We start from the raw sequence: 15,678 nt of genomic DNA, 5'->3' as shown, positions 1-15,678 counted from the left end.
TAACATTGTTGATACATAGTGTCTTTAGTTATAAAATAGGATATTAAAATAATATAAACTTTTTTTTTTTTTTTTTTAGGTTTTCGAGACAGGGTTTCTCTGTAGCTTTGGAGCCTGTCCTAGACTAGCTCTGTAGACCAGGCTGGCGTCAAACTCACAGAGATCCACCTGCCTCTGCCTCCTGAGTGCTGGGATTACAGGCGTGTGCCACTACTGCCCAGCAATAATATAAACTTTATATAACTTATATGGATTGGTGTGTGTGTGTGTGTGTGTGTGTGTGTGTGTGTGTGTGTGTGTGTGTGTATTAAAAAGAAGAGTATGGAGACTGTTGCATGAAGGTGGGAGATTTGTGTATTGAAATGGAAATGGTATGCCGGTATGCCATGTATCTGATGACCTGGGATCTTATTTTAGCTCTAACATTAACCATGGTCATACAAATGATTTGCCTATCAAAACTCCCATATCGTGTTTATAGTAGGCCAAGTACGTACTTTTCTACATTATGTATTTTTACTAACTTGATCTTTTTTTTTTTTTTTTTTTTTTTTTTAGACAGGGTTTCTCTGTGTAGCTTTGTGCCTTTCCTGGATCTCACTCTGTAGACCAGGCTTGCCTCAAACTCACAGAGATCCACCTGGCTCTGCCTCCCGAGTGCTGGGATTAAAGGTGTGTGCCACCTCCACCTGGCTCATTCATTCTAACAGCTTTGTATTATATATTAGAATACACCTGCTTTATGCCTAAGTAAAATTAATGACAGAGGCTTCAGGTTAATCCCCTAGATTTAAAGTACTGGAACAAAATAGATCTACACTTCAAATCCAGAATATTTTCTTTAGATATTACATATTTAGTGACTGCATTAAGTGCTAATTCCTACATTGATTCTCTGTTTCATCATTTTTGAGTTCAATACAGAAATGTCTCCTTCACTAAATTGTTAATGATTAAATGAGTGAGTGTTTATAAAAGCAGGCTTAATATCAAACCTGGGTCGTAATTAATTCTCAATAGGCATTAGTTATTACATATTTTGTATATCTTAAAATAAGTTATTATAGAGAAACTTTTACTAATATTTTTAGTCACTAAATTTTCAAACTACCTATAGTTATGAATGTTGTCACATTCATTTTCTTTTTCTTTTGTTTTCTTTATAGTTCAATAATAATATCCACACTTTCTAAAATTTTCAGTCTTTTCTCTAATGAACAATGCCAAGTGAGACCAAGAACATAACATGTGGAGAATAAGGCATGTCTGAAATTCAGGTAGTTTTTTAAGAGATGAAAGCTGCAATTTTTTTAATGAAAGTAAATATCGGAGTAGGAACCAGTGATATTGCAATTGAAAAACTAAATTTTAAGTACACAAATGTATGAAGTGGGAATCTTCAAGGTGAGTGCTCTTTCTTTTTAGCAATTTAGCATCCCTCCTATATCCTCCTCAGGGACTGTTTTGTCATCCATCTTTCTTCTTCATCTGTCTCACCAAGTAAGGCTGTATTAAAAATCTTGCTTGTTTGCTGTGGGAAAGAAATGTCTGTTCAAAACTCTCTAATTCTTAAGCCCAAAGTGACTGTTATTTTATTTATTTATTTATTTTATCAAAATGTAACAAGTGAAAAGCGAGGCTAATAGCTACCATAGAAAAATCAGGATTGGTACATACTAAAATGTCAATCATATACCCAGAGTATTGGAGTTACTTTCTTTGATTGCTTCTATGGAGACCTGTTTCTTATTAACAGCCTGAGGCCATCGCCTGACATTTTCATTTGTATTTCTACCCTCAGCTGAAAACTGGGGAGTGAGTAGAAAACATTAATAAAACAATCATTCAAAGTGTGTGAGATGCCATGATGAAATGTCAAGAGGAAGTGTCCACCTTTCAAACCTCTGTGAAGGGTTTCGTAAGACTCGTGGTCAAGAAGCAGGGAACAATAACATGGAAACAAAACAGGAAAATTAATTCAGAAGTTCACCAAAACATTTCCCCTTTCTTTTCTGGAAGGGCCAGAGAATTAGCCAGTAAGCTAAGGCTGGGCATTTATAATTAAGAATAAGCCTCTGTATGTGGTTTATCTGGGAGCTGGTTGGTGGGTTCCCCAAAAGAACAAAAGAACAACAACAGCCAAAATCCAACAACACATAGGCTAAGAACATTTTTAATTACAGTAGCTCATTTACTATAGAAAGGAAAGCATTGTACTCTGTTATTAAAAATAATACATTATTTGATTTTCCCAGGATAATGTTGCTAAATCTTACTGTCATCTTTGCAAATACTGAAAAACACCTATTAGCAACATATCACATACTATGGACAACAAATACATAATAAATATAGGTATGACCAGAAGCACTGTATTTAAAACTTTGTGTTACTTATAAAATAAGCATCTTTTCAATATAAAGATAATTGACTTCTGTGAATGAGGTCATAGAACTTTCTATATGATGTTTGAGTACTCCTTGACCCAGAACAATTCAATTCTGTGTACTAGGGTACAATAATTTTCTCTTGCAGGAATCACTAGGATGGATAACAAAGAATGGACTCAAAAGGCCAGGGAGCACAAGAAAGCTCTTTTGTTAAAGAGTTTATTTCTGTACTATTTATTTTCTGTTGATCTCTTACAATCCTCACTAGCCTTATAAATCTTCTTAGCCTCTCTCAATCCTTACTTTATGTATTAGAGTATTTTAAGAGGAAATGGATGCCTGTTTTCCCCTGACTTTATTAAAGACAAGAATGAAAAAAGCTCAGTAGAAAAGAAACCACATTCAATGAATTTAATTAGCAAATCAACATCACATTCATCAAAATCATGTACATACAAGTCAACAGTATTGCCACATATATGTGAACATGTAGAGTCAAGTCAGGAACGCACTGCCTCAAATACTTTTCACAGACAATTTAATAATGTAAAACATATTAGTTATTCTAAAGACTTTAAAACAATCTTTAATAATTGAACAAATAGAAAACAATGCACATCTTTTTTGTAAGTTGTTTTTTTATCTTGAGGTTTTGTTTGTTTGTTTGAAGAGGAAATGGGACCCAGATGAGGGATGAACCTCATAGATTTCAAAATAGAAACACAGTCTACAAACAAAGGGTTGTAGCTCTGGTCCCAGCAGCCTAGCAGTCCAGAGTTTCTCTGGTTCTGCCCAGCCCCACAGTCCCATGGCCACTTATAAAATAATCATTCAAAGGCTTTTATTAATTACCAATTACATGGACTATGGCAGGCTTCTTGATAGCTAGCTCTTGTAACTTAATTCAACTCATTTCTATTAATCTATATGTTGCCATGTGGCCTTGGCGTTACTGGTCTGCTGGCATCTTGTTGCTCCTTGGGCAGCAGGCTGGGATCTCTCCAGCCTCCACCTTTCTTCCTTTCTCTAGCATTTTCTGCCTGGTCATAACCTGTCTTGCCATAGGCCAAAGCAGCTTCTTTATTAACCAATCATAGCAACACATATTCATTGAATACAGAAATACCATCCCACGTCAAAGGGTTCCAAATATAAGTCTGTGTAGATACACAGACACTTGCAGTCATAGAGCCTCTCCACTATCTCATGTTGCAATAAGCTGTGTATTCTAAATTTTGAATCCTCACTGATCACCACATAGCATTTCCCTTCTCAATCTCACAATTCTTCATTTTTCTCCCTTTTCAGCCTATCAGTCTCCATTTTTTCTCATTAATCCATGTTATTTCAGTTATTTCCAACTAATTGTTTCATTTATCTAAGTTTCTTCTTAATTCTTATTCTAGGAGGGAGCTCATTTTGTCAAAATTACTCATGTCCTACTTTCTCCTTTCTTACTGAAATCTATCATTTTTACTTTGCACACCAGTTATAGAAATCACCACTAACTTGGGAAGTTGAAGCAACATTAATTTCTCGGAGCTAGAGTAATATTTTTTCCTTATGCTCAGTGGGAATCAAGATCCCTAGGCAATAGTGCTATTCCCAGGTCCTGGAACATCTTATATTCCTTGGTTCTTAACCCTTTTCTTCATCTCTGGAGACAATAAAATATTCTTGTGTTTTATTTATAATTTTTTAATCTATTTTGAACTTCAAATTTCCCTCTTCCTCTTGAACACTTTTTATGACATCCATGGCCCACTCAGATAATCCATAATGATCTAGTGGTCTTAAAATCATTAATTTAATCATACTTCCAAAGTCATTTTGCTGAAAATGTAACTTTTACACGTTCTTGACATTAAGAACTGGAAATATTTGTTAACCATTTTTGTTGTTTTGTTTTGTTTTTTGAGATAGGGTTTCTCTGTGTAGCTTTGTGCCTTTCCTGGAACTCTCTCTGTAGACCAGGCTGGCCTCAAACTCACAAAGATCCACCTGGCTCTGCCTCCCAAGTGCTGGGATTAAAGGCGTGCGCCACCAATGTCCAGCAGTGGTTGCTTTTGTTGTTGTTATTGTCAACCATTCTTTATTCTACTCCATCTAAGTAGGACTCACTGTGTATTTTAAGATAAAAATGAGAATGATGTTTTTGTTGTCTTAATGATTCAAAGAAAACAAAGCTAAGAAGTTTTAGGAAAATGGAAATTTGTTTTAACTTAACACTGAAAATTTTGGTAGAAACTTTAGACAACTAACTCACATTTTAGAAGAAAGTAATACATGAAATATTTTGATGATATTTATTTATTTGTAGTAAAATGTGATTATGTTGAGTGTATGCTAATATTACTCCTTTTCTTCACGTTCAGATAAATGTATAGATTTATCATTGTGCTAATGACCAACTCTATTTATTATGCCAGTTCAAGCCACACTAGCATCTGTTTACTAACAAACAGTTACTTTCATAATATTTCTATACTTTGTGCCTCAAATCCTGGTCTGAGTTTTGAATTACAATTTTGTAGTAAGACCAAAATGATTATTTTAGGACCTGTCATGATCTCTTGTGTCCCATCTGGATATTCCTCTGCATGGTATCAATGTTTCATATTTTAAAAATCAATGAATAGATTTTAATAGTCTACTACAAGAATACAACTACTTTTCTATACCATTTCAAAAGTAATTCCTTTTTGTTGTTGTTGTTGTTGTTTTTCCAGACAGGGTTTCTCTGTGTAGCTTTGCGCCTTTCCTGGAATTCACTTTGTTGCCCAGTCTGGCCTCAAACTCACAGAGATCCATCTGGCTCTGCCTCCCAAGTGCTGGGATTAAAGGTGTGTGCCACCACCACCCAGCCCTTCTCTTATAGCAATAAAATAATTATATCATTGCAATTCATTGTAAATTTTTCTCTCTACCCAGTCAGCAGCTCTGTCATGTCAGCTGACTCCGAAATAACCACACAGAGACTATTTATTAGTTATAAATGCTCAGCCAATAGCTTAGGCTTGTTTCTAACTAGCTCTTAGATTTTAAAATTAACCCGTATTACTTATCTATACTCTACCATGTGGCAGTAACTTTTCTCATCAGGGCATGTTCATCCCCCATGTCTTCTGTGTCTGGCAGGTGACCGCTCCTAACTCCTTCCTTCTCAGAATCCTCTCAGTTTGGCTGTCCTATCTAACCTATTCCTGTCTCACTATTGACCAGTTAGTTCTTTATTAAACCAATGAGAGTAATACATAGCCATAGTGTACAAAAGATTTTTCCACAGCATCACCTAGCTTGAATGTAGTTGACCCCATAATCTCAGAGAGTGGCACTATTAGGTGTGGCTGTGTTAGAGTAGATATGGGCCTGTTGAAGGAAGTGTGCCACTGTGGGAGCAGGCTTTGAGGTTTCCTATGCTCAAGATACCACCCAGCATCTCAGTTGACTTCTTTTTTTTTTTTTTAAGATTTATTTATTTATTACGTACACAGTGTTCTGCCTGCATATATGCCTGCAGACCAGAAGAGGGCATCAGATCTCATTATGGATGATTGAGAGCCACCATGTAGTTGGTGGGAATTGAACTCAGGACCTCTGGAAGAGCAGCTGGTGCTCTTAACCACTGAGCCATCTCTCCAGCCCTCAGTTGACCACTTATTACCTGAAAGATGTAGGAATCTCAGCTACTACTCCAGCAACACACCTGTCATCATGCCACCAAGCTCTCTATCATGATGATAATGGACTGAACCTCTGAAAGTGTAACAAGACACCCCAATTAAGTGTTTTATTTATAAAATTTTCCATGGCCATGGTATCTTTTCACAGCAATAGAAATCCTTACTAAGACACCTATGAAGTTGAATTTCCAAGTAATGATATTGTTATTTCTATTATTATTTGAACATCAATGGGACAATCACAATGGAAAAATAAAATTACTAGTACCCAATAGTGTATGATGCTTCAATTTTCCTTTGACAATGTTATGATAGTAGTTAGCAAATTATGACCTGATCTTTACCAGAGTAGAAAAAAATAATTTCCAATTCCCTGAAATCCTAAAACTGTGGACAAAACAGCTGAGTAAAAATGATCCTGGCCATAATTTTAAAGACAAAGTGTATTGTGTCAACTAAAAATGTAGTAATTTCTCTTTTGTAAAAATAGACAAATTAACAAGTACTTTGGATATAGCAAACATTTTCATTGTCAGAAAAATATCATGTTTAAGAACAGTATGAATGAAGACTTTACATTATATAATAGCAATTAGCAACTTGAAAAAAAAAGAAGTTAACTCGCAACTTGAAAATATTGAATATTCGTAATTATTAGAATACAAACCTTCAGAACAGGAATATTCTGAAATAGAAATAAGTATGTCTACTTGTGTCTCATGAATAACAGATTTATAATGCTTTTCAAGCTATAATCTACAAAAGAAATTTTTTGAGCAAAAGAATCAAGTATTGCCTTGAACTATGGGCAGTGCCACCCTAGACTGGTAGTTTTGAGTATTATAAGAAAGCAGGATTAGAATGCCACAGAAAGCAAACATATAAATCTGCTTCTGCTTCAGTTTCTGCCTTCAGATTTCTACCTTGGTTTCCTGCCCCAGCTTCCCTGAATTATGTAATTTATGCTGTAAGATGAAATAATCCTTTCCTCCCACAAGCTACTTTGGATAATGACTTTTTTATCAAAACAATGGAAACCCTAACTAAAAAAAGAGACATACTGCAGTTTGTTGTTGTTTTATTTTATTTTTAAATAATAAAATAATTGGTTCTTTGAGGAATTTTCACAGATTGCTTTTTTAGTAGAATATTAAAACTCCTCAACTGGGAAGAAGAAATACTGACCCAAAATATTCACTATTGTCCATTTACCTGTGCCTTCATCACAGATGAGCATACCACAGAGATAAGCATTATGGCCAAGAAATAAAGCCAAAACACACATCAGTAAAATGGCAAGTTTAACTTCATATTCAAAGGGCATTTTACCAACAATCCCTGAAAATTGTGTTCCCAGTCAGCAGTATCAGAGTAAATGCCCTTTAGGAATCACTTTGATAAGACATTAAAACAGATTTATCAGTTGAGATTACTGGTGGATTGGGGAGATGAAAACTAACTGTGCAATCTCAGATCTTCCACGTTTGTATACATCTACACATCCCAAATTAGAAAGCATTAAAATCTAGACACTGAAAATATGGTAAAAGTTTAGAGCACCCAATGGGAACCCACACATGAAAGCACTCATTTTGGAAACCCTGTGGCTGTTTGTTAGCCCTCTTAGATATGTTTGAAGCTTTAAGAGATTATGATTAAGTAGGATTTTCCATGATAAATTTTAGCTCTTAAGCTTCAAAAATCATGATGAAAATATCCTTCTAACTGCCAGACTTAGCTGGCAGTACAAACCAATGCTCTCACTTTCAAAATTCCCATGTCTCTGTTAGGGGAAACATGATGTAAGTGTTCTACACTGAAGCACAGCAAAGCAGTCTTGCACAGTCTTTCCAAGTTGAACACCAAAGGAAATTTTTATTAAGAATTTTAACCCTAGAAAAATAGTTTTTTTTTGCTGTGGGATAATGTTCTTGTACACTGTAAAGATTTGTCACTCTTATTGGTTTAATAAAACACCAATTGGTGGCTGGGTGGTGGTAGCACAAGCCTTTAATTCCAGCACCCAGGAGGCAGAGCTAGGTGAATCTCTGTGAGTTCGGTGCCAGCTTGGTCTATAGAGTGAGATCCAGGACAGACACCAAACCACATGGAGAAACCCTGTTTTGAAAATAAAAAAAAAAAATGCTGGTTGGCCAGTAGCCAGGTAAGACGTGTAGATGGGGTGACCAGACTAGGAGAAGGCTTGGAAGAGAAAGGCAGAGGTAGGACTCATCAGCCAAACACAGAGGGAGTAAGATGAGAATGTTGGACTGAGAGAAGGTACCAAGCCTTGTGGCTAAACAGAGACAAGAATTATGGGTTAATTTAAGCATAAGAGCTAGTTAGTTATAAACCTGAGCAATAGGCCAAATAGTTTATAATTAATATAAGCCTCTGAATGTTTCCTTGGGACTGAATGGCTGTGAGACCAAGCAGGATGGAAACTTCCATCTACAAACTTTTGGTTAATTGGACTTAACACTTCATGAATAAACACATTAAATACATGAAATTTGCGTATGATTTAGCAAAACCATACAACTGCCTTTGTTAATCTCTAAACCAAATAGGATATGAAATCATTTCTAAGTACATTTTAAACAATTCTTACTTTTTAGGAATACCTTCTGGAAACATTTCTCAGAAGCCACATTTTTATTGTAGATGTCTTCCATAAGCATCCTCTGGAGATGCTTTCATGCTATATGAATTGATCTAAAATGTCAGGTAAAATATTTATTGCACTGAAATTTATTTCATGATTCCCACATTGTTGTAGGGATAGATCTTTTGAAGTTGTCACTAGAATATAACAATTTTCCCAAATCCATAGCAATAATTATTTTCAAATGATGTATAAGGGGTCACTACTACTCCTCTCAGTAATTTTTTTCCTCTCCCTTCCTCCCCAAGATTTATGGAAAACCTACTATCCACTAAAATATATGTGATTCAGGGATAATGGGAATTATAGGATAATTCTGGGAGTTGCAAGGAAGGAACAATCACTGTCTGATTATTAATCATAGAACCACACCAAACACTCTTGGGAAAGTTCAAATATATATTGGGCACTCAATAAGTTGACCTTACTTGTTTTGTCCAGCAGCCCACTCATCATCATGGTTTTATTTATGGAGATTTCTTTCCTACATTAGAATCATGTGGTATGTTTATTTAAGGATGGCAGATCTTACTGCACTTAAATATCTAACAAAAACTTCCAGCCCAAGTCCCAGTTAAGTCACCAAAAGACATTCAGTGGAAACATCTGCTTGTCAGTTTCAAGTGCTGCTTAATCATCTGGTCATCAATACTTTCTCACACGAATGTGGTAAAGCATCTAGTGGAAATAGTCTAGCACTCATGAAAATTCATCACAATGGATCATGGGTAATGAAATGATAGGATCTAGAATCACCCAAGAAACACATCTTTGAGTGGGTTTGTGAAGGGATTTCTGAGAGGAATTAACAGGGCATGTCTTCATTTCTCTACATCCAAGGAAAAATAAGAACTCATTACCTATATGTCCTCCCCTCTTGTTGAAGTACCTGCTGTTGTTGTTGCTGCTGCTGCTGCTGCTGCACCTTGGCTTAACACCAGTCTAGTTTCAATGACCAACCACATAGACTGATGACTGGAGGCTCTCTGGAATCTTCCAGGTTTTCAGCATTGCATTGGAACTTCTAAGGCACTCAGCTTTGTGGACTGAGGAACTGCTAGCTTTCACAGCATCTCTAAGCAGACAGAACAGCAGATAGTGTTAGACTCATCAATCTCTGTTCGTTGTAAGTTGTTCTTTGTAATAAACACACTTTCCCTCAGTTCTATTTCCCCCAACAGCTCAAGAGAACATGTTTTAAAAACATTGCATTTGGTGATGAAATGTGATTTGATGCCTTCAGTTTTGGTAATAGGTCCTCCCTTTCATAGTGTAAATAACCTTGAGATTGATATTTTTTCTCCTTTTTTATTTATTATATTTGTGTTTTAATTTTACACATCAGCCATGGGTTCCCTGTCCTCCCCCCTCCCGCACCCACCCCCACCTTCCCCCCAGCCCCTCCCCTCCATTTCCATCTCCTCCAGGGCCAAGACTCCCCTGGGGATTCAATTCAACCTGGTAGATTCAGTATAGGCAGGTCCAGTCCCCTCCTTCCAGGCTGAGCATAGTTTCCCTGTGTAAGCCCAAGGTTCCAAACAGCCAGCTCATGCACTAAGGAGGGTCCCACTGCCTGGGTGCCTCCCAAACAATTCAAGCAATTCAATTGTCTCACTTATCCAGAGAGCCTGATCCAGCTGGGGCTCCACAGCTTTTGGTTCATAATTCATGTGCTTCCATTCATTTGGCTATTTGTCCCTGTGCTTTTCCAATCTTGGTCTCAACAATTCACACTCTTACAGTCCCTCCTCTTTCTCGACAATTGGACTCCTGGAGCTCCACCTGGGGCCTGGCTGAGGATCTCTGCATCCACTTCCATCAGTTATTAAATGAGAGTTCCAGCACAATAGTTAGAATGTTTGGCCATCTGATCAATAGACTAGGTCAGTTCAGGCTTTCTATCGACCATTGCCAGTAGTCTACAGTGGATATATCATTGATATTACCAATAGGGATTTGAAAACAATTGTCCTTCCATTATCTTAGCCTTAAACTGCTAAGCTACTTTTGACCTACCCCAGAGATCACTAGAGATCACCCAGTTCTCATGGTCAACTTGGGGAAGTATTTCAAGCAAAATATTCTGATTTCTCAACTTCTATTTAGAATGTAATAGTTTTTTTTTCTTCATCACAAATTATTTGATCTTGAATAAATTAACAAATAGGAACTTTGTAGATATACAGAGATCGGAGGAATGGATGGATATTAGCATAGATTCATTTTTTTAAGTGTGATTATGTAATCATTAGCACTGGGCTTACTCTATATAACCTTCATAATCAGATCTTTCCTCCAAGGATTTCCTAACCCTTTTTCTATATTGTTTTCCAATCTCCTTTACTTAATATTGCATCAATGAGAATGCTGGTAAAACCTGTCTACTGTTAGGACAAAGTTTATATCAGTTTGACATGATTTCTGGACAAGATTTTGTTGTTGAATATATTTATAATTTAGTGAGAGGACAATCCATTTGAAGAGGATTTTTTTAGAGATCCAATTTATTTAGAGACTCTTTTCTTCTCCAACAGACAATAAAAGGAACTTGTCTTTTCATCTCTAGTAGTAAAACAGTAAAAACTGTGAAATAATATGCTTTAGTACAAGATTATAGTTTGAGGAGGATCCTTGTAGTTTCATGTTGACTCAGTTTAATATGGGTAAATTACTCAGGCAAATTCTGCTTTGTGCAATAAAGATAGAAATATCTATAAATCAAAAGTATTTAATTTAACTATTATGTTACTGGAACTTAATTGCATTATTTATTCCGTTAATTATTTTTTGTCAGCTACAGACTCATTCAGTCTTCTATACTATTCAGTTATTTCCTCTTTTCAATTTTACTTTGCCCCCACAGTGCTGGATTTTGTGTAATTATCCCTGAATCAACTAACTAATCTTTATATAATCTCTTAACTAAATGGTTTTCTTTAGAATTTGGAATTGTGCATTCAATGGGGGTGGGGGGTGGGGGGGGGGGTTAGGGGGTGTAATCATGTACATTTTGAGAACAAGAGGAAGAGTTCTGCATCATAGCATATATTTGTAATTCAGGCTGTTTCTTAATTCATTTTAAAGTGCAGTTATCTATTTAATGTTAGATTCAAACTGCAATCCCTTTGACATGGGACTTTCATTTATACCATAAATAAAAGGCTCAAATTGAAGTTAGAGGTCAGCCCTCAAGGGAATGTGTCTGAATAAGTAGAGTTTCAGCTTTCACAACCCTTTCTTTAAGGACTATTCAAACATTATTCACAAACTTAAGGTGATTCACACCATATTATTCTCCAGTATGTACTGTTAGCTACCATGCTCTCTTCTTCTTTCTGCATGTGTGCTATGGCCTCTCTGTGATCTTCAGAGAATCCATGTGCTCTCCTGTAGTAGAATGTAAGTACCAATAGCTCTTACAGTTCAGGTAGTTCTTTCATTGGAGGCATGCCCTCTACTGGACTTGTGAGGGCAAATACTAACCAAAAAAAGCCAGATGGTTTCAGTGCAGAATTCTACCAGATCTTCAAAGAAGACTTAATACCAATACTCTTTAAAATTGTTCCACACAATAGAAGCAGAAAGAATACTACCAAACTCCTTCTAAGAGGCTACAATTACCCTGATTCCTAAACCAAGCAAAGATGCAACAAAGAAAGACAACTACAGACCGATATCCCTCATGAACACTGATGCAAAAATACTCAATAAAATTCTGGCAAACAGACTCCAAGAACACATCAAAACAATTATCCACCATGGTCAAGTAGGCTTCATTCCAGGGATGCAAGGGTGGTTCAACATACGAAAGTCCGTCAATGTAATATACCATATAAACAAACTCAAAGAAAATAAAACCACATCACCATATAAACAAACTCAAAGAAACAAACCACATGAGCATCTCACTAGATGCAGATAAGGCGTTTGACAAAATCCAACACCCCTTCATGATAAAGGTCCTGCAGAGATCAGGAATACAGGGAACATACCTAAACATAATAAAGGCAATCTACAGCAAGCCAACAGCCAACATCAAATTAAATGGAGAGAAACTCAAAGCAATACCACTAAAATCAGGAACAAGGCAAGGCTGTCCCCTCTCCCCCTACTTATTCAATATAGTACTTGAAGTTCTAGCCAGAGCTATAAGACGACATAAGGAGACTAAGGGGATACAAATTGGAAAGAAATAAGTCAAGCTTTCCCTATGTGCAGATGACATGATAGTATACATGAGTGACCCCAAAAAATCAACCAAGGAACTGATACAGCTTATAAAAACTTTAAGCAACATAGCAGGATACAAGATCAACTCAAAAAAATCAGTAGCCCTCCTACATACAATAGACAAACAGGCTGAGAAGGAACTCAGAGATACATCACCCTTTACAATAGCCACAAATGATATAAAATACCTTGGGGTTACTGTAACTAAGCATGTGAAGGACCTATATGACAAGAACTTTAAGTCCCTGAAAAAAGAAATTGAAGAAGATGTCAGAAAATGGAAAGACCTCTGATGCTCATGGATAGGCAGGATTAACATAGTAAAAATGGCGATCTTACCAAAAGCAATCTACAGATTCAACACAATGCCCATCAAATTACTAACACAATTCTTCACAGATCTGGAAAGAATAATACTCAGTTTCATATGGAAAAAACAAAAAACCCAGGATAGCCAAAAGAATCCTGTAACAACCTTTGGAGGCATCACAATCCCCGACCTCAATCTCTACTATAGAGCTACAGTAATAAAAACAGCTTGGTACTGTCATAAAAACCGACATGCGGACCAACGGAATTGAATTGAAGACCCTGACATTAAACCGCACTCCTATGAACATATAATTTTTGACAAGGAAGCCAAAACTGTACAATGGAAAAAAGAAAGCATCTTCAACAAATGGTGCTGGCATAACTGGATGTCAATGTGTAGAAGGCTGCAAATAGATCCATATCTGTCACCATGCACAAAACTTAAGTCCAAGTGAATCAAAGACCTCAACATAAATCCAGTTCCTCTGAACCTGATAGAAGAGAAAGTAGGAAGTACTCTTGAACGAATTGGCACTGGAGATCACTTTCTAAATATAACACCAGTAGCACAGACACTGAGAGAAACAATCAATCAATGGGACCTGTTGAAACTGAGAATCTTTTGTAGTGCAAAGGACACAGTCAACAAGACAAAGTGACAGCCTACAGAATGGGAAAAGGTCTTCACCAACCCCACATCTGACAGAGGGCTGATATCTAGAATACATAAAGAACTCAAGAAATTAGACATCAAAATGCCCAACAGTCTAATTAAGAAATGGGCTATAGAACTAAACAGAGAATTCTCAACAGAGGAAGTTCAAATGGCTGAAAGACATTTAAGGAATGGCTCAACATCCCTAATTATCTGGGAAATGCAAATCAAAACGACTCTGAGATACCACCTTACACCTGTCAGAATGGCTAAGATCAAAAACACAGAAGACAGCTTATGCTGGAGAGCATGTGGAACAAGGGGAAATCTCCTCCACTGCTGGTGGGAATGTAGGCTTGTACAGCCACTTTGGAAATCAATATAGTGCTTCCTTAGAAAAGTGGGAATCCATCTCCCCCAAGACCCAGCTGTAGCACTCTTGGGCATATACCCAAGGAATGCTCAATCATACCACAAGGGCATTTGCTCAGCTATGTTCATATCAGCATTGTTTGTAATAGCCAGAACCTGGAAACAACCTAGATGCCCTTCAACTGAAGAATGGATAAAGAAAATATGGTACATATACTCAGCAGAGAAAAACAATGACATCATGATGTTTGCAGGCAAATGGATGGATCTAGAAAAAATCATCCTGAGTGAGGTAACCCAGACTCAGAAGGACAAACATGGTATGTACTCACTCATAGGAGGATACTAGATATAAAACAAAGATGACTAGACTGCTACACAACTCCAGGGAGCCTACCTAGAAAACGGGACCCTAGCAAAGACATAGGGATCACCCAATGACAGAGAAATGGATGAGATCTACATGAACAACCTGGATGACGTTGGGAGTAATGAAGGGTGAGGTTTGAGGGAAAGAAAGCTTAGGGGAGCAGGAGATCCCAGCTGGATCAAGAACAGAAAGGGATAATGAGGAATAACAGACCATGATAAATGATGACCAAATGAGAACAGGAATAGGCAGTGTGCTGGAGAGGTCCCCAGAAATCCACAATGATACATTTTCTATACTACTGACAATGGTCGAGAGAAAGCCTGATCTGACCTAGTCTGTTGATCAGATGGCCAAACACCCTAAAGGTCGTGTTGGAACTGTCATCCAATAACTGATGTAAGTGGATGCAGAGATCCTTAGCCAGGCCCCAGGTGGAGCTCCAGGAATCCAATTGTCAAGAAAGAGGAGGGACTGTAAGAGTGTGAATTGTTGAGACCAAGATTGCAGAGGCACATGGCCAAATTGCCAAACGAATAGAAACACATGAATTATGAACCAAAAGCTGTGGAGCCCCCAGCTGGATCAGGCTCTCTGGATAAGTCAGACAATTGAATAACTTGAACTGTTGGGAGGTATCCAGGCTGTGGGACCAGGACCTGTCCTTAGTGCATGAGCTGGCTGTTTGGAACTTTGGGCTTACACAGGGACTCTTTGCTCAGCCTGGAAAGAGAGGACTGGACCTGCCTGTACTGAATGAATTCCAGGTTTAAATGAATTCCCAATGGAGTCTTGGCCCTAGAGGATATCGGAATGGAGCTGAAGGGCTGGGGGGAAGGTTGGGTGGGAGTGGGGAGGACAGGGGAACCCATGGCTGATGTTTAAAATTAAAACACAAGTATAATAAAAAAAAAAAAGAAATCCAAATAAACAAATCTAATCCAATCAAATGCTTGTTGGAGACAGTGTCTGCTAGTTAATAGAAAAACGTAATCACTTTC

The sequence above is a fragment of the Onychomys torridus genome, chromosome 10, assembly GCF_903995425.1.
Source record: "Onychomys torridus chromosome 10, mOncTor1.1, whole genome shotgun sequence".
Taxonomy (NCBI): domain Eukaryota; kingdom Metazoa; phylum Chordata; class Mammalia; order Rodentia; family Cricetidae; genus Onychomys; species Onychomys torridus.
Note: the sequence above shows the minus strand (reverse complement) of the source record.